Source organism: Pteropus vampyrus, unplaced genomic scaffold, assembly GCF_000151845.1.
Source record: "Pteropus vampyrus isolate Shadow unplaced genomic scaffold, Pvam_2.0 Scaffold553, whole genome shotgun sequence".
NCBI classification, from domain to species: domain Eukaryota; kingdom Metazoa; phylum Chordata; class Mammalia; order Chiroptera; family Pteropodidae; genus Pteropus; species Pteropus vampyrus.
This window is the reverse complement of record NW_011889334.1, coordinates 661,312-681,741: the sequence shown is the minus strand read 5'-3', so window position 1 is coordinate 681,741 and position 20,430 is coordinate 661,312. Positions and strand designations below refer to the sequence as shown.

Below are 20,430 nucleotides of genomic sequence, written 5' to 3'. Positions count from 1 at the left end.
TTGTTTGAGAGTTTGCCACAACCAGACAAAGGAAACAAAATATATTACCATTTCTACATTCGATTCCATCGCTCAGGTATACAGACTCCATCTTGAACATATTATAGTATATACTGAAAAATGGGTCACAGTGGCATTGCTGAATACATATAAGATCTAGGTGTAAATCTGTGGGTTGAAAAATCCAGGTTCAAGTTTGGGCTCTGTAACCCAATAGCCAAGTGACTAACAACTTCTTGGTGACGGCATTTATTTAGAACCCATCTTATCTGCCATTTATATATCTTATGTTTGTAGTGCTCAGGATATGCTTCTAAGGAGACTCTGTACCAGTCGGCAAGGGTAATCCCTTGCCCAAGGGCACACGGCTAGGAAGAAATGTCTGGTCCCGATGCTTCAGTCCAATCCAGTACATTCTCTTCTCTACCCAGGCAAACTATAAAATGGAGTCTAATACCAGCTCCTTTGTTAGAAAGCTCAGATGAGGTCATGTACATAGAAGGGCTTTGTAAGCTGGAAAGTGCTGACAAAAGTAAGGGGACACACATAACTGCGGACACTGACCAAAAGCACCTAGTCTTAAGAGACACAGGCAGACCAGAATAACTGCTCACCACCCCACACCCAATCCTTTCAGATCTAATGCAAAACCGACCTTCTCCAAAAAGTCTTCCCCAACTTCCTACACTCCCCAGTGATGTGCCCTTTCAATCACTTATGCCTTCGGCATATTTTGATTATCTCTGTGAGTTTCCACAATAAGGGGCAGAACTATTATTCTCCTCTGCATTCCTGGCTCTCACAGAAAGCACAGAAAGAAAGAGCTGGAAAAAAACCTTAGATGAGAATTCTGAAACCTGAGGAAGTCTTTTCATTAATTACCTGTACCAGAGGGCATACACCCCTGACTCCAGGGGGGGGCACGTCTTCTGTCCCTTCAATAAGCCAGAGGTTGGTTGCAATTCTACAGTAACAGACAGAACTGGAGACACTCCCTACCTTTCTGAGTTCCCCTCTCCCTGCAATCCACCCTTCCCATCCAACTCGCTGGATCTCATAAATATCTACTCTGCATATGTCAACAGAATGGCTGAGGTGACACTATGCAATTTCCAGCAGCACATTTCAGGATGTGGGTGCCATGTACAATATTTGGCTGCTAGAGTCACTGTGAGCTGCAAAACCTGGCTGAAGGAAGCACTGCTATGAATGCCCACACCTTGTGGGCAGACACCTGCACTCCCCACCCTACCCTTGCCCTGGCTCAATTCCAAAGGGAAAGCATCAAAATTCTGGCCCCTTGCTTAACAGTGGCCATCTTCTATCTTAGCGGGTGCTAAACTTTCCCTCAGCTTTCCATGGCTTCTGCCATCCTACACCTTCCTCCCTGTCTCCTGCTACCTTGGGCTCCTAGATGCCATAGAAAGGGACCCTAGAAGGCCCTGATTCCAAGACATGGACTCCAAGGCCCAGAGAAGTGAGTAGAGGGCCTGGATTTGTGTCCCAGCCTCTAGGCTGCTCTAGTCCATATTCAGGGACCCAGACGAGAGCCCCTTCTTCCTTATAATCCCAAGCACTTAACTGAGGGTTCCATTCCTCCAGGAACCCTACTTAAGGGCTCTTCGGGCCCAGATTAAGCTCTATTTCTTAATCGGAAATAAGCAAATTCTCCTAGAAGTAAACTTCTGTGAGACACATCTAACAAAGCTGGAAAGGACAGAATTCAGGGCAAAAAGAAAGTGATCTGGATCTGAATACTAGAGAGGTGGCCACGCCCCTGTTGATAACAAGGGTCAGGACTCCCCAGCCTTTACAACCCTGGTTGTGGCTGTGGGATAAGTACCAGGCAGTCTCAGGAGATGCCAGTCCTGTGGACAGTGCATTGCTGAGGTCATATGTGGGTTACTTTTCCCCACTTTTCCCCACAAGGCTGAATGTCAATGGTGCTCTGAAACATAGTAAGGGCCATGCAATCCACTGGGAACAAGCTGAAACATTCTCTGACCAGTGGCAATTCCCCACAGGGCTCAAAGAGGGGCCTGGAGGCAGCAGCCAACAAGGAGGTGGATGGGACAAGGTTTTAAAATGCCGCCAAGGGTTTTAAGTAGAAAGGTGGAATAATTCATTCAGCAGTTACTAGGTATGTACTGGGGGTCTATTACCTGCCAGGTACTGAGGATATAGCAGGGAACAAATATGGCAAGGTCCCTGTACTCCCAAAGCTTACATTTAGGGACATAATTGAGTGATCCTTTCTTTAGAAGCTGAAACCAGAGCTAATTGTGGAGATTATACTACCCTCAAGGTTCTCCCAATTTACTTTATCTCCTTTCCTCATTGCTTAGTGTGCTCCAGCCACTGTGGCTTTAGTCCCTCAAACAGACCTTGCCATGTGTCAAAATGCAAGTACGCTCATATAACTACCCTGGTTAAAACCCCTCAATGGCTTTCCAGTGCTCCAGGGAAACAATCAAAATTCCTTCCCATGCTGTGAGGCCAGATAATCTAGGTCCAAGCCTTGTCCGCAGGCTCATTTCCTGTCATTTAACCCCACAGACAAACCAAACCCCTCTCCAAGCCTCAAAACATGCCATGCTTTTTCCTGCCGGAGCCCTTCAAAAGTGCTATTCCCTCTGCACAGAGCACAATTCCTTTCCCACTTAGCAACCTCCTTTTCCAGTTTAAAGACAGCTGAAAGCCACCTCCTCTGGCAAAGTGTGGACTCACCTTGCCATTCATTTCTTGGCAAGGTGAGTCCACACGCTCCGTTCCCTTAAACAGTCCCAAAGCACCCCGCACTGCACAGTGTACTTCTCTGCAATCGTTAAGTCCTGACTTATTTAATATGAGCTTTTCCCACCAAATGAGGCTGTCTGCCTTACTTCAGAATCTAGCACAATGCCTGGCACAGAGGAAATAACAACTGGCCGAGGAGTGGATTAAGCCCAGGCACAGAGCATCTGATGCCTACAAAATGCTTCCTGAGTGTCTGTGAACCAGTGCAGGCAATCTTAGCCATGTGTCCTTTCTCTCTGGCAAGATGGTAAATTACTAGAAAGAAGTGATTTCTTCATACTCCCCACAGCAGCAAGGCCAGCGGGCTGCACACCACCAGTCATGGAATCCAAAGTTTGGCTCTAGGAACATACAGCAACCAGGAGAGAAGGAAAAGTTGTGTCCAAGAAAGTGGCTGTGTGGAATATATTATAATGGTGATAACTGTTCCTTCCCTGTTCTTTGCTTTTACAGCTACATATGCAAAGAGCTCACTTTTCCTGGTTTTGATCTTCAGAGGAATGTGGAATCATATTGCATTTTGGAAGGAAGGGCTATCAAACATCATGTTTATGAGGTACATTCATGTGACTGTGAACTGATTTTGTTCATTTTCATTGCTTTATAACTATAAAATTCTACTTCTGATGGCCGTCTAGGTTGTTTCTAGTTTGGAACAATTACAAACACTGCTCATTTCTACACACATGTCCTAGTATACACAGGCAAGCAGATGCAGCCTCAACTTGACTAGCTCTGGCCAAACTGTTCCAATTGTACCAACGTACCTTCCCACCAGCAGGCCAGAAGCACTCACATTGCTCCACAGTTATGTCAACACTTGGTATTGTCAGCTTTTAAGTTTTTGCCAATCTAATGGATAAGAAATAGAATCCCATTGTCTGTGTGTGTGTGTGTGTGCGTGTGTGTAAAGTTTTAAAAAAATAAAGAAAGGAAAAGAAACCCCGAGAGGCCCAGTAACAGGCCACGGAATCCTACAGCAGGTATTCTTCGATCCAACTAATTAAGTGCGGAAAATGTTTACCTTTTGGGAAGAGGTATCTATCCCGCTTCCATTCTTACTTAGCTAACTCTAACCAATTCCTTTCTGGGGATCATGCACATAGGAAGGAGTTCTCCCTCAGCTCAAGAGTGAAGCAAGAGAATTAGTCTTAAGCCCCTGGCCACAATGCTTACTTCAGGGATAAGAACATGACTCATTACAGCCAGTCACAAGTACACCTAGTTGAGATACAGGGAAAAAAGATTCTTGTGGTTTCTCAAGAACTTGCAAGAGCTGATGTCATATGGTTTGGAGCTGCTAGAGAAATTCTGCTAACCAGAAGGTTAGCCTGTGTGAGAATGAAGCCAACCCAGAGATGAAAGAAACTAGATTCATCTTGTGAATCCCTGTATCAAGCTGTGCCTAAAGCTATCCTATCCTTGAACTTTTCTGTCACATGAACCAATAAATGCCTCTTTTGCCCAGCTAACTTGGCTTGTCTGTCACCTGCAAATAAAATGAATCCTGACCCATACAGCAGAGAAAGTTATTGAAAGTTAGTAGGCTGAAATATACAAAGAGCTTGGGCAGAAAAATGAGCCTATTGTCTAGACAAAGGCCTTGTAACAAAAGTAGACATTAATTGGCAGTTCTTTCTCTGGCCTTCACCCAAAGACTACCACCTACCAAGACATGACAGATCTCCAACCTGCTCTCTGCCATCAGGGCCCCTCCCCACAGCTCCTAGAAATTCTGAGGAAGCACAGGCAGAATCTTCTTCCACCCCATCCCAGCTGTCATTCTAACCAAAGCCTAAAGTAGAGAATCCTGGGTTAGGCCTAAAATCTGGATTTTCATCCAGCCTGGGCTACTCTGCTATGTAGCCCGGGGCTAGATTTCTTGACCTTTCTGGGTAACAATACTATCAAGAAGAAATGGGAATAGAAGGGAATATACAGGCCAGAGGTGTGAGGTAATAGAAAAATATTGGTTTCCGCCCTGTTCCTGACGCAGAGCTTCTTAAACCCTTGTAATTTCCTGAGTGATAAGAGGACGAGGAGCATCTATTGTTCTACTGAAGTGACACCAGGTGGGCTCCTGGATGGGGACTAGTCACCCGAAAAGGCCAAGCCATCATTAGAAGCTTGGAATTTTCAGCCCCGTCCCTATATTCAAGAGAGGGGAGAGGGGCTAGAAATGAGAATTATAATTGATCATGCCTATGTGACGAAGCCTCCATAAAGTCCCAATGGTACAAGGTTCAGGAAGCTTCTAGGTTGGTGAACACATCTATATTGGGAGGGTGACACACCACAACTACACGGGGACAGAAGTTTCTGTGCTTGGGACCCTCCCAGACCTTGCCCTATGTATCTCTCCATCTGGCTGTTCATCTGTATCCTTTAATAAAGGGGTCCCCAACCCTGGCCTGCAGACCAGTACCAGTCCAGTACCGGTCCATGGACTGTTAGGAACTGGGCTACACAGCAGGAGGTGAGCGGCAGGCAAGCGAGCAATGCTTCATCTGTATTTGCAGCTGCTCTCCAGCTGTAGCTAGCATTACCGCCTCAGCTTCACCTCAGATCATCAGGCATTAGATTCTCATAGGAGCACTGGTCCCTGGTGCCAAAAAGGGTGGGGATCACTGCTTTCATAAACTGGTAAACATAAGTAAATGTTGGACTGAGTTTTTCTATTACAACAGGACAAACTGAAATAAAGGCTTGACAGGTACACCAGCATATTTAACGTGCAACATAAAGTCACTGCTGTTATTAAGAGCAACCAAAACAGAATAAACAGTCGGAATCTTTGGGTCAGGTATGTGTTTTTATTGTGCTGATGTTTAACAATTTGGCTATCAGGCAGGAAAATGCCAGTTTATCAAATTTAGTTTTTTCAAGATCATAAATGGAGTCAGTGAACTCAACATCTACGGGTTAGTGAGATGGAGATACTCTAAACATTCATTCCCTGGAGGAAGAAAAGATCTAAGTCTGACCAGCTAGGGAGTTTTTCATCAAATTTCAGATACCCGTGTTATCACATTTAGTATCGATGAAATCAATGTGATCAATAGCATGTCATAATTTGACTGGCAAAATATTTTTTTCTATGCAGAACATAAATAATCGATGGCATCTTAGATTTGGTGAAATATAGCATATCTCCTACAAAGTGCTGCCAGAGTCATGTTTCAAACACACAAATATCCTATTACTTTTCTACTTCAAATTTTCTGGAACCAAATTGCACAGCAGGGCACACAGGCCCCCTATAATCTGGCCCCTCCCCTTACTCATCCAGTTCAATCCTGCCTCCCCCTCCTGCTAGATATGGTGAACAGTGAGGATAACCCCTTCTTCAAGGCCCTTGTACATGCTCTTTTCTCAGTGTTTGTCCTTGAAGGCCCAAATCAGATGTGCCCCCTGATCTGTGAGGTCCTTCCTGTGCCCATCCCATGTCCAAGAGGAATGACTCGCTCCCTCAGTTAGGCCCTGCAGCTCTCTGCTTACACTGCATTTCCATTACAGCACCTTCACACTGCTTTATAACCACCTCCCCCACCCAACGAGAACACGAACGCAGGGTTATTTCTCTTTATATCTCCAGCATCTGGCACAAAGTAGGTGGTCTCTAAATGTTTGCGAAACTAAACGTTATCCATGATTCCAGAGCCCCATTAGCTTCTTCATTCTCCCCCTTCACCAAACTCCCCCTTCCCACTTTACTATCTTGCTTCAGCAGAAGGCTCCAAGGGCTCCCCTCATTTTAGACATTCTTGACCACAAACATTACCCAGATCTCCCCCACCTCCCTCCACACACAAAGGTTTGTTTGTTTGGCTGGGGTTTTTTTTTGGCGGCGGGGCGGCTGGGCGGCAGGGCGGGGGCGGGGGGGGCGGGGGGGGCGGGGCGGAGGGGGGTGTCGACATGCTATTTTTCTATGTCTACCAAACTGACAAGGTTTAACTTGGCTGTTTTCCAAAAACAATTGCTTCCCATTCTCCGTGTCTTTTCTATTCTGATCCCAGGGGGCTAAGTCTGAAGTCACCCCCAAGAAGTCTCAATTCAGACCAGGGGCTCTTTTCTGTGGTTCACAGTGTCTTCTGTGATAGTCAGACCAGTCTGAGTTAAGCCTGTCATTCCTTTTCAGGAAAGTGACATCTAAGAAGTCAACCACTACTTCTGAGCCTTGGTTTCCTTACCTCTTAATAAAGGGAAAATAATAATGTCTAGGCAAGTTCACCAAGCTGTTTGAAAGTTCAAGCAAAGTCACATAAGTAAAAGTGTATTTTGCTTTTAAAAAGCAAAAGGCTCTATAAAAATACATGCTAAGAAAGAGCATAAGAACCAACTTGAAAGGGCTCCCAATGGCCAAAGCTGTACAATCTGAGCAACAAAATAGTACTGAATTTTGGCCCAGAGTATAAAATAAATATCCATGAGTCTATACTGACATAAATAAATGACTGAATAAGTTAATAAATAAGACAGAAGAGAGAAACAAATCTCCCATGCAAAAGAATGCCATATAATACATGGTCATACTCATCCTTAAAGAAGGAAAACACGCCTCACTCTCTAGGTGGGGGCTGCATACAGTTGGACTATTTTACAAAGAGTACAATATGGAAGGGGGGAGATTAGGTAACTTTACAGAGAAACCTGATAAATGCTATCTCAGCCAGGTGATCAAGATCAACATCAAATTATAAATCACATAGATGGCATGCACCCTTGATATGATGTGCTAAAAATGGCAGTCTATCTTTGTGGTCTTTCTCCCAATAACCGATAAGGAGTAAAACAGACATTTTAGGAGTAAAACAACAGACAAATTCCAGTAGAATTCTACAATATACATGACCAGTACTCCTCAAAACTGTCAAGGTCATCAAAAGAGTTAAGTCTGAGAAACTGCCACAGGCAAGGGGAGCATAAAGAGACATGGAAACTAAATGTCATGTGGCAACTTGGTTGAGATCATGACATAGAAAAAGTACTTGGGTAAAAACTAAGGAAATCTGAATATTAGGGACTTTGGCCAATAATAACGTATCAATATTGGTTCATTAATTATAATAAAGGTGTCATATTAATGTAAGATGGTAATAAAAGGGGAAAAGGTTTGGAGTACATGGGAACTCTGTACTCTCCTCACAATTTTTCTATAAATCTAAAACTGTTCTAAAAAATAAAGTCTATTTTTCAAAAAGCTGATTTTCTTAAACTTGAGAGGAAATCATTCCCGGGATTATGACTTTAGCTAACAGTTAAACAAGCGGCTCAGGCATGTCCCTGACACTGATATGTGTTGCATGCATGAACACTACACAAATCGTTGTAGTGTCAAAAACTGGAATGTGCTGCGAATTTGGAATTCTATGCCTCCCGTTTGCTCCATAAAGACACATTTACACACTCTTTTCAAAGGCCAAAATCAGAAAGAAAATGAGCAGGAAAAATACTAATGTGCTAATGGGCTAAAGGATGGAGGGAATGCATAGCTCCAAGTATACCTGACTAAACCGGTTTATTCTGACCAAGAGAAAAAAAAAGGAAGTGGAAGAAAATAGGACTTTGGTTACGGATCTAGATCGGTCGTCTATTCGGCTCCAAGCAAGGAGTCATACGGGCCCGCTTATTTCTGACTCTGGAAACGAGAATGGATCAGTGCCTGACCTGGACACAGGGAAGCGAGGAAGGCACACGAGAAAAGGGTAGATGGGACCCCAGCAAGCAGAAGATATTAGGCCGGGTGAGAGGACGCAGCGAACTTCGCCCTTCTCCCGAGCCCGCCCGAAGGCCCAGCCACGTTCTACTGGCGCGGCTCAGCAGCCACGTTTGGTCGCCCGGACCCTGGGGCGCTTGTGCGACTGCTGCTTTGCTGCATTTCTCATTGGATGCCCCCTACTCACCCCCGAACTCAGGGCCGCGAATCTCGGACTGGAGTCACTTGTCTTCCAAGGCGGTCAGTTCCGGGTCGCGATCCTCCACGAGCGCCCAGCGTAAAAGCGCGTCCCCACTGGGTAATCTGCCGGCTCTTGGGAGCCCTCCACCGAGATTTCTCCCAGACCAGCTTCCGGATTGGCCCCTGCCGAACTCCGTCTCCCAATGGGAACCTTAGTTTCGTTTACGTCACTGATCACGGGGCAAATCCCTGGGCCGCTGCAGGGTGGTGGGGTTGTGGGGCAGCAAGCCTGGCAGAGAAAAGGAAACTGAAATCAGGCGGAGCCGAGGTTGCGCAGGAGTTGTAACCTGAGTTTGGCGGGTAGCGCGCACTCCCAATTACCTGGTGGAAGAGTGGAGTTCTGAGGCCCCTTTGTAGAATTCGGGGATTCCAGAACCTCCTCCCCTCCAGCCGCAATTCCTCACCTCGGTATCCCCGCCGCGGGCTAGATCAGGGTCGGTAGGCGCTTTGCGGCTAAGTGGCGCTCACCAGGTGCTGCACGAAATAGGACTCCCTGCCCCCAAAGTGGCCTAAATTTGCTTCCCGGACCAGGCACGATTTTAGCAAGCAAATATTTTCATTGAGCTATTTGCAAAAACTATCATTTCTGAAGCGCCTACCATGAGTAAGGGGCTTTACATAAAATATCCTTAAACCAGGAAGGCGCTAATGTCCCCATTCGACAGAAGGAAAAACAGGTTCCAAGAGCTTAGGAGCCTGGGCCTGGCTCATTGGGCCAGTTTCCTGCCTCGGTACTGGATTCAGAAACCAGAGCATACCAAGCTGGCCAGAACTCGGGTTTCTAGGGTCCTAGGTTGGGAGATATCCTAGAGGCTTCTGCGCATCCCCGCCACCCATGGTCCGATAAGCTAACCACGCCGAATGATCCCTGGCTACCCAACCTGCGTTCGCTTACTACTCTACCTGCAGCCACCGCACGCGGTCCGGTCGGTCCGGTCGGTCCGTTCGCGGACTATCCCCTCGGCAGCCATTGCCGTTTCCCGGGCACCGTCGCATTAAAATCCCTCAGTCTCCCTGGGCCAGCGGGGCTGTCACCACATTCAACCTGCGTGGAGTTGGGGGCTGGAGGCTCGCTGGAAAGGGATGGTAAAGGTTCTCCGGGTCAACTAGTTTTGTCTACAAAGATGGACTTGAGATCGAGGTGGGGGCACAGGTCGCCCGCTTGGGCGAGGGTTATGGGGGAGGGTGCAGGTGTTCTGGAGTATTCAAAACGGGGTGAGCTCAGTGTCCTAAACTCTAAAATCTCCCCGGTCTCCGCCCCTCCCCTGCAGGGGGAATGGAGGAATTTGAAGTAATACTCAGTGTTTACTTACTGTGTGCTAGCAAGGGGGTATTTAAAAGAAATCCATGCCCGTATTTTACACTCAATTCTCTCTCCATGCCCTGTAGTCTTTTCTCCAGTGGTGTAACTCACACTCAGCCCCTCTTCTCTGGGCGGGAAGGGTTTGGACCTCACCTATTGGGCAGGACTTTGGCGGGCCTGGGCTCTGGATGTGGTCTCAGCACCTGTTAGACCCTCCATCTACCTGCTCTTTTAGTTGATGTTGAAGAAGAAAGTGTTTTTAAAATGCTGCTTAATAGTGGCTGCACCAATTTGCAATCCCACCAATAGTGCACATGGTTCCCTTTTCTCCACATCCTCAGCAACATTTGTTGAGATATTGATGATAGTCATTCTGGTAGGTGTGAGGTAATATCTCATTGTGGTTTTAATTTACATGTCTCTGGTGATTAGTGAAATTGACCATCTTTTCTTATGTCTATTGGCCATCTGTATGTCCTCTGGAGAAATGTCTACTGAGGTTTCTCGGTCCCTTGTGCACTGTTGGGCTTGCAAATTGGTGCAACCACTATGGAAAATGGTATGGAGGTTCCTCAAAAAATTAAAAATAGAACTACTTTATGACCCAACAACTCCACTTCTGGGCATTGATCCAAAGAAATCCAAAACACTAATTTGAAAAGATGTGTACCCCTATGTTTATTGCAGCCTTATTTACAATAGCCAAGATATGGAAGCAACCTAAGTGCCTATCAACAGACGATTGGAGAAAAAAGAGGTGATACATATATACAACAGAATATTACTTGGCCATAAAAAAAAGAATGAAATCTTGCCACTTGAAACAACTTGGATGGACCTGGAAGATATTATGCTAAGTGAAATAAGTCAAACAGAGAAAAGCAAATACCATATGATCTCACTTATATGTGGAATCTAAAGAACAAAATAAAACAAAAACAGACCCATTGATTCAGAGAACAAACTGATGGTTACCAGACGGGAGGGGAGTTGGAGGACAGGGTGAAAAAATGTGAAGGGATTAAGATGTGTAAATTGGTAGTTATGAAATAGTCAAAAGGATATAAAGTACAGCATAGGAAATTTAGTCAATAATACTGTAATAACTATGTATAGTACCAGGTGGATTCTAGACTTATTGGGGAGGATTACTTCATAAATTATATGAATGTGTAATCACTATGCTATATACCTGAAACTAATATAAAATAATAGCGAATGTCACTTGTAATTGAAAATATTTTTTTAAAGTACTAACCATAAAAAAAAAAGTAAAATGCTCCTTAAATGATTTTCTCCCAGTCCACAGGAGGTACCTGCCCCACCCACGAGCGGCTCTGTATACCCTACAGCAGTGGAGGTCCGTTTACCCTGGAGAAGGCCTTTGCAGGTCCTGAGGGGCTAACATGACCACCTTGCTTATTTCTGTGACTTCCCTCTTGCCAGCTCTCTCTCAGTCCATGTGCTTCAGCCTCTCTGATCTTGAAACCTTTTGCCCTAGCCCCTTGCATGTCTACTCTCTTCTTGACAGTCATACCTCTGCTCAGTTGGCATCTCAGAAAGGCTTTCCTCCATCCTCCAGTCTAAATTAGTTCCCCATAATGCATCATTCTGTTTCACTTTCTGCATTCATTTGTCATCATTTCTTTGTCAATGTGTTTATTTTCCACCCCACCCCACCCCCATCACTAGTGTAAGCCCCATGAGAGTGGAGAAATGTGTCTTCCCCATACATGGTTGTCAATAAATGTATGTTGATGAAACCATACTTAATTTCTTTTACCAATCTGAGAAAATTTTCAAACAATATTCAGGACTATCTCCAGGTAATTTTAATGATCATCAAAATGATTTGTTGCTCCATTTAGCATTTTTGGAAGGATTAGATGCAGAGCTTGTAACTCTGATGAAACAGCATAAATTAAGCTGGTTAACCACACATACTAATAAGCTAGCAATTCTGGCTGATCAGTTATCTAAAACTATCCAAAAGAAAGAAAAGCTCCAATGAAAAGCTCCAACAATTAAGCAATCAGGTCAGACCTCCTCGAAGGCCTTTTCAACAAGGGGAAAAGAGTCTGCTTTTACTGTAACAAGCCAGATCAATTTAAGAACGATTGCAGAAAATGAAATGGGATTTAGAAAAAGAAGCAAACATAGGGCTGCTCTGAAGATTACGAGAGGACATATCCCTTTTTCCTTATTAATAGGAGAAATTGAAATTATTATAAAGGGGGAAACTACCAAAGCCTTTATAAATACTGGGGCTACTTTACCTGTTCTCAACCCAACTCAATTAAATTACCCTCTCCCTTGAGTAAAACCTCTATACAAATGATAGGGATATCTAACAAATCAATGTCTCTTTTTAAGTCAGAAGTTGTTTCCCTCTAGCTAGGGAATGTTGTGGGGCAATTTATTTTTTTTACTAACCAAATATGTCCCAATTCACTTGATTGGATGAGACTTCTTGAAACCCATGATGTTCACATATCCTTTTCTCAAAAAGGCAAAATGCATTTAGAACTATGTGAATCAGGCATTGAATCAATTGAGAAAACAATGATTTTAAAGGAACCTCCATATGAGGACACTAATCTTGAGACTGAATGTTTACTACAGGATGTTTCTATACAGCTCTGGGTTCTTTCCAGTATGGATATTGGCATGATTAAGTCAGCTACTCCTATCAAATAACTATTGACGATACTTTGCCTCTGCCTAATATTTGTCAATATCCTTTAAGACCTAAAGCAACTAATATTTGTCAGTCTTAAGACCTGATGCACTAGCTGGAATTAAGCTCATTATACAAGATCACTTAGAGAGAGATTATAATTCCATGCATAAGCCCCTATAATACTCCTAGCCTTCCAGTAAAGAAACCCAATGAGAAAGGATGGAGATTTGTACAAGATTTCAGAGGTATAAGCAAAATTGTTATTCCAAATCCATATACTCTGTTATCTTCCATTCCTGTAGATTGACAATATTTTTCCGTAATAGATTTATGTAGTGCCCTTTTTAGCATTCCTGTAGAAAGGAACAGTCTATATCTTTTTACTTTCACCTGGAAAAGTCGCCAATTCACTTGAACCATAATACTCCAGGCATATATAGAGAATCTCACGTATTTCTCTCAACTACCAAAGACAGATTTAAATAATGTTGAATTTCCCAGACATTCCACTCTGATCCAATATGTGGATGATTTACTTTTATGTTCCAGGACATCGTTAGACCACTAAAAAGATTCAGTTTATTTATTACAATAGCTAGCCATAAAGGGAAACAAAGTCTTGAAAGACAAGCTTCAATTCTATTTACCCCAACTAAAATACCTTGGCCATCTTATATCTAAAGATAGAGTGCTAATTAACCCCGAAAGACTCAGAGGAAATCTAGCCTCTTCTCTTCCAAAAACTAAGAAACAGCTTAGGGGAGTCCTAGGGTAGACTGGATACTGTCGCAACTGGGTCCCAAATTTCTCATTAATGACTCAACCTCTTTATGTCTTATTATAACCAGATCGGCCTGATCCAATCTAACCCCCAAAGTGAAACAAGCTGTGGAAACTCTAAAGGAAGATTTATCTAGAGTTCCCACTTTGAGTCACCCTAATTATAAACTTTCTTTCTTTTTATACATGAAAGTAAAGAAAATGCTTTAGGAGTTTTAACTCAGAAACATAGAGCTCATCATAGACCTATAAAATATTTTAGCCAACAGGGAGGGAAAAAAATAAAGTAGATGATAGAGCCTCTGTTCATTCCCTCTGGCAACCAAATCAAAGTTGTGATGGAAACAAGGAGCAAACAACAAGGAAAAATCGCCTGGAATCTAGATGAACAAGCCATACAACTAGGGAGAATTCCAGGAAATCACCCTGCAACAGCAGAAGGTAGGATGGGGTGGGATGTGGGGCAGCCCGGTCTCCAGCAGCTGAGACGGAGGCTGCAGCAGCAGCAGCAGCAGCAGCCTCTTAAAGGGGCCACGTCCGTGAGTGGATTTTTGCGGTGACGGACCTGCTCATTCTGAGCACCAGTGCCAATTCGGCTGCGCTCCGAGGGCACCAGGGACTTACAGGGAGACATTCTCGGAGTGAGCGTGGAGGCAAAACTCGTTCTGTACAAAAGTACCGGCAGTATTCATTGTTTCCTGTTGAGCCCTCCTCCCTTCTGGTGCGCAGACACAGTGCCGCCATAGCCGCGAGGTCATCAAACTAGATAACAGAGGTCACTCAGCCCAGAGGATTCCCTGAAACCCTGCCTCCCCCAACTCACAGCTCCACCCAAGCCACATCCGGGTACATCCTCAGAGAGTCAGGTGCTCCTTGCTGGGCAGCACCTAGACTCACACTGAAGGCAGCTGGCCTCGGTTTCTGGTGTGGCCTTTTGAGGCAACTATAAGCACAGCATCTGTGGATTGCTTGCTGAGTCTTAACATGTGGCCCCAGATTGGCAGAAGCTTGGGTTAAATTTGGCCTACAGCTGAACCCCTCTCAGGACTGTGTCACTAGACAGACACCTACTTCACAAATCCACACTAATAAGACCGGGAGACTTAGGAGCTTTGTTTAATACATAGAAACAGACAGAAAGCAGCCAAAATGGGAAGACAAAGAAGCAGAAACCATGTGAGAGAACAGAAAGGAGATTCAGAAATAATGGAGTCAAGGAATCTAACAGATGCAGAGTTCAAAACACTGCTCAATAAACTTTTGGGAAGTATAGATAAATTCAGTGATAACTTCAACAAAGAGATAAAAAACATAAAAATGGAAATAGAAATTATAAAAGGGTACCAGTCAGAAATGACAAACGTGTTATCTGAGATGAGAAGTATATTAAATGGAATAAACAAAAGAATAAACAAAGTGAATAAAGAAGAGAATCAAATGACCTATCTAGAGGACAGGAAAGCCAAGGATGCTCAATCAGAATGGCAAAAAAAAAGATTCCAAGACTATAAAAATAACTTAAGGAGCATATGGGACACTATTAAAGGTCAAAATGTCCTTCTGACTGGCATACCTGAAGGAAAACAAGATGTTGAACAGCTGTTTGAAGAAATAATGATGGAAAACTTCCCTAACCTGGAGAAGGAAATTGACGTAAAATCCCAGGAAGCTCAGAGAATCCCAAAAACCAGGGATCTAAAGAGGCCCACACCAAGACATTTCATAATTAAAATGCCAAAAGTTAAATACAAAGAAAGAATATTAAAAACCAAGAGAAAAGCAGATAGTTACCTGCAAGGGAACACCCATAAGACTGGCAGCTGATTTCTCAAACAAAACTATGTAGGACAGAAGGACTTGGCACAAAATATTCGATGTGATGAAGACCCAAGATCTACAACAAAGGATACTTTATCCAGCAAAGCTCTCATTTAGAGTCAAAAGACAGATAAAGAGCTTCCCAGACAAAAATAAGCTAAAGGAATTTATCACCACCAAGCCAGTATTACAGGAAATGTTGGAGGGACTTCTTTAAGAAGAAAAAACATGTGTCAAAAACAGGAATAAAAGATGGTAACAACTACATTCCTTTCAATAAGTACCTCAAATGGAAAAGAATTAAGTGCTCCAACCAAAAGATAGAGTGGCTGAATGGATAAGAAAACAAGATCTCTACATATACTGCCTACAAGAGACTCACTTTAGATTAAAAGACACACATAGACTAAAAGGAAGAGGATGGAAAAACATATTGCTTTGATGGACCTAGAAGTTATTTAAGTCAGAGAAAGATAAACACTATATGATTTCACTTATATGTGGAATCTAAGGAATAAAAAGAACAAACTAATCAAAAACAGACTCACAAATATAGTGGACAATTTGTTGATAGATGGAGGAGGGGAGGCTGGGAGAATGGGGTGAAGGGTTAAAGAAGTACAAATTAGTAGCTATGGATGGTCACGGGGATGGAGAGCACGGCATAGGGAATGCAGTTAGCATTAATATGTTGGCTAGGTGGAGGGTCAAGGGAGGGAGAGAGGGAGCAGTTCGGGGGATCATTTTATGAACTATATAGCTGTCTAACCAATGTAGTGTATATTTGAAACTAATTAAAATAAATAAATTAAAAAATATATTTTAGCCAACAATTTGACTCAGTAGCAAAAGGGTTCCCTCCTCATATAAGGGCCATCTAGTGCCAACAACCAAACAAGATAGTTATGGGCTCTCCTTTAACCATATATATTTCTCATTCTGTTGAATCTTTACTGAACTGTCATCACACTCAGTATTTCTTTGTCAGCCATCTGGCTTCTTATGAAGTACTCTGGCTTTCTGCACTTAATATTACTTTAATTTGATGTAACAATTTTAACCCAGCCACTTTACTACTTTCTTTACAGAATAAAGAAACCCGTGATTGCATTTTACTTACTGATCACCTCTTGCTCCTAGGAATGACTTACAGGAAACTCCTATTGATAATGCTGACTTAATTTAGTTTACAGATGGATCTTATCTAAGAAGGTTAAAAGAGACATTACCTAACTGGATATGCAATAACTTCCATGGTGGATATAATGGAAAGTTCTCATTCACCTGAAATAAGATCTTCCCAACAATTGTAATTAATTACTCTAACTAGAGCTTGTTAATTGGCCAAAGATCAAATAGCCAATATATGTACCAATAGTCACTATGCCTTTGGTGTAGCTTATGACTAGAATTTTATGGAAAGAACAAGTCCTCTTAACTTTCTCGGGCAGCCTATAAAGAATAGGAAACAAGTTACAGAATTATTAGATGCTATACAGCAATGAAGACAATTGGCAATTATCAAAATTCCAGGACATTCTAACACTGCCACCATGGAAGCAAACAGGAATCAATTAGCTGATGCTGCAGCTAAACAGGCAACACTAAACAATAAAATTATCCAAACTCAACAATGTTCCTCGCTCCTTATTAAATCAATAAAAGACTCTTTTACAGTTTCAAAGGACAGCTACAGAAGAAGAAAAGAAGACATGACAACAAAAAGGGGGAACCTTCAACCCAGACAAACAGATATGGCTTGGACCCCATGGGAAACCAATCTTACCTATAGGGGCTCAGCTGCCTATACGCCAACATGTACATGAAGTAACACATTCGGGTCCTGAAAAGATGAATTCACAGAGTAAACAATATTACTGGAAACCTCCCACTGTAGCTCATAAAGTGTATAGTATATGTTCTATTTGTCCAAAATATAACCCTGGAAAACCACTCCACAGGTCCCAGGGACATTTCCCACTCCTTTTTGGTCCATTTGAGGTATGGTAACTGGATTTTATCCAAATGTCACCATCTCAAAGATATAAATATGTATTAATTATGATTTATATGTTTTCTCACTGGGTTAAGGCATTCCTATGCAGGAGAGCATTAACCTTAAAGATAGGTAAATTATTGGAGAAAAAAAAAATCCCAATTGGGTAATTCCCTCTGAATTACATAATGACCAAGGGATTCATTTCACTGGACAAATAATGCAATTCATTTGTAACATTTGGCCGATTCCACAGAATTTTAATTGCGCGTATCACCCCCAGTCCTCTGGATTGGTCTAATGTACCAACAGTACAATCAAAAATCAACTAGTTAAAACTTCAGAAGCTTTTAATCTTCCTTGGTCAAAAGCTCTCCCTATAGTGCTTCTCAATCTAAGATCTACCCCTTTTGGTAAACATAGCTTTTCTTCTCATAAAATAGTTACTGACCGCCCTATGCATCTGGATGATAGGGCATATCAATGAGCCTTACTAAAAGGAATGGCTATTCTATATTATTGTCAAGGATTCATTAACCAACTTTAAAAAGTGATAAATTAATAACCGTGCACTTCTGTGAGACTTCAAAAACCATGGCTTACAATAGGAAATTTCATTTATTGGAAGAGACATTAAATTAAAAAAAGGGAACTTAAACCTTGTTGGAAGGGACCCTATCAAGTATACTAACTAATCCATGTGCAGCTAAACTTAAAGGAGTTGACTCATGGATTCACATTTCTCATTTATAAAGGGCACCTGACCCCAAATGGACATCTACCCCAATCTCTGACACTCATCTCTGCCTACGACGATCATCAAAACTCCTCAAATATGAGGAGCCAGTGACAACTAAAGTAAACAACTGTTCACAAGAAACTAGACCAGGCCTGAATCACACCAGGCTTTACAGAGACTCTTAAATTTCTAGGCTTTATTTCTTGCTGAACTTTGTTTGTAAGACTACCCTGTACTGGAAGGAAGATTGTCAACATGATAAGAAACCAAATTCTTCCCCTTCTCCTTGCTCTCTCATTACTTTCTCTAATGCTTGGAAAGATATTATTTTGGTAAAACTCTCCCAAAGTGGTGCTAAGGGAGGAAATCTAACCAATTGTTGGATATGTCATCAAGTTCCTAAATCAGTAAGAGACCAACACTTAGCACTAGTTGCTCCTGTTATCGACTTCGATACCATTCCCAATGGCACTGTCTTTCAGACCAACCCACATCCAACTTCACCTTTCAGGTACACATTATTCAAGAACCAGAGACGTCTATCCCCTACTTGTAACTATCTCCTGCCATCTCCATCAAATTTGAATTTAACCCAATCCTTCTATCTCTGCTTTACTTGATCTCTAAATGTCTACAGGACAAAATTAAAAAGAAAAATATAACCAAATTATGTAAACTTGTTCCTAATATTGAGTACCATCCTGATGGATTGTGAAAAACATCTAAATGGTTTCACCCCTGGTTGAAAGGATTCTCTGTCATACCTATGAATGAATTTGTAAACAAAAATATTCCTGTGGGCGTGGATTGTGCACCACCTGAATTCATTTTTATTTGAGGTGTAGGAGAAGACCCCCTGACTAAAGGATGGGCTCATGGATGTTTAGACAGTTGGCAAATGAAAGGACTTGGCTCATTGGGGCAGCTTGTCGCTCTTTTATCTATTCATAAGAACCCCCCAACTTTCCATAAGACAAATTATTTTAACAAAGAGTTGTTTCAACCAAATTAAGTGCAGATTATAGAGGCCAAAACGGAAATACTGACCAGTTATGACAGTATTAAAGTATACTCAGCATACTTATCCTGAATGCCATGGAACATGTCAATAAGGATGTAATTAGAAATTTATCCACCACCATCAGACAAATAGCAAAAGAGATGACTAAGATTATTGTGGCCTAACAAAAGTCTCTAGATTCTCTTGCTGGAGTGGTCATTGACAATCACATAGCCCATGACTATTTGCTGGCCAAATGAGGTGGAGTTTGTATTGTCGCTCACACTACCTGTTACACATATATAAATATCTCAGGAGAAGTAGAGACTAGATTTAAAAATGTCACTCAACAAGCTAAATGGCTACAAGAGATAAGAAAAGATGACCCACTATATGACTTGTTTAGCTGGCTACCTTCAGGATTACGGACATTGTTTTGATCTCTGTTACAGAATGCTATGATAGTAATATGTTTTCTGATCCTTTTGGTAACTCAAACTCATAGTCTATTGTCTTTCCCACTGCTTGAAAATCAGTTGATCATACTAAAATTATAATGGCACAAAGAATAGAAATAATCCATCAAGCACTACCTTATTTTAATTCAGAATGATTTGAATTCTTTTTCTGCTAACACAAATTCCTTATATATTCATTTGTATCAAGCAGATATAGACTAAGTAGGCACATTAGTCTGATTACCTTTTACAAGTTATCCAATTTACTAATTAATCTGGTACCTTAACAAGGTCTGTTATCCATGTTAATACAAATGGAATCTAAAATGGTTATAAAACAACAGCTGACTATAATGGTGTAGAAGCTCAGGCAAAACACCTATAGGACTTTCATGGTCCCCCTAGGCTTTTCAGATGAAAAATTTAACTTACAATGCTGTATTTTAACAGCTCAACTACCCCAGCTATATCTTAAACTAAAATTTTTAATAGTTCAACTGGCTGGTATAGGAACTATTCTTAATAACATTTGAGTACTTCCAATGGGAAGTAGATGGATCATCTTTTTTTAAAAAATGATGGTAACTGGGAACCCATCTCATTATCAGATCATAAAAAACAAAGAGATAAATGGTAATGCCCTCAAACTACATGAAATTCTGAACTCACAAACCTGGCCTATTATATCTACCCCAACAAGCAATAATATATGGTTCATGGGACTTAAACATTTTTGTCAGGTAGGTTTAGAGGATTCTTCTGTTGTTAAAAGTAACTTCTATTGTAATAACACTAAATTTACATTAAATGCTACATGAATATAGTGTAATACTGAGGTTAGGCCAAAATTCATGATCACATTAACACTGAAAATCAAATGTACTGGGAGACTGAACTCAATCTT

General features: G+C 42.0%; 1 protein-coding gene across 1 annotated transcript in view; it reads right to left on the bottom strand.

The window, feature by feature from the left end:
• LOC105308156 (tripartite motif-containing protein 26) overlaps window positions 1-9,800 on the bottom strand; it is a 25,648-nt gene extending 15,848 nt beyond the window's left edge. The window contains exons 1-2 of the mRNA XM_011383995.2: window positions 9,656-9,800; window positions 8,700-8,981 (exon numbers count right to left, since the gene is read on the bottom strand). The gene's annotated coding sequence lies outside the window, so the exon portion shown is untranslated. The remainder of the gene's footprint in view (window positions 1-8,699; window positions 8,982-9,655) is intronic.
• Between the last annotated feature and the right edge of the window lie 10,630 nt (window positions 9,801-20,430).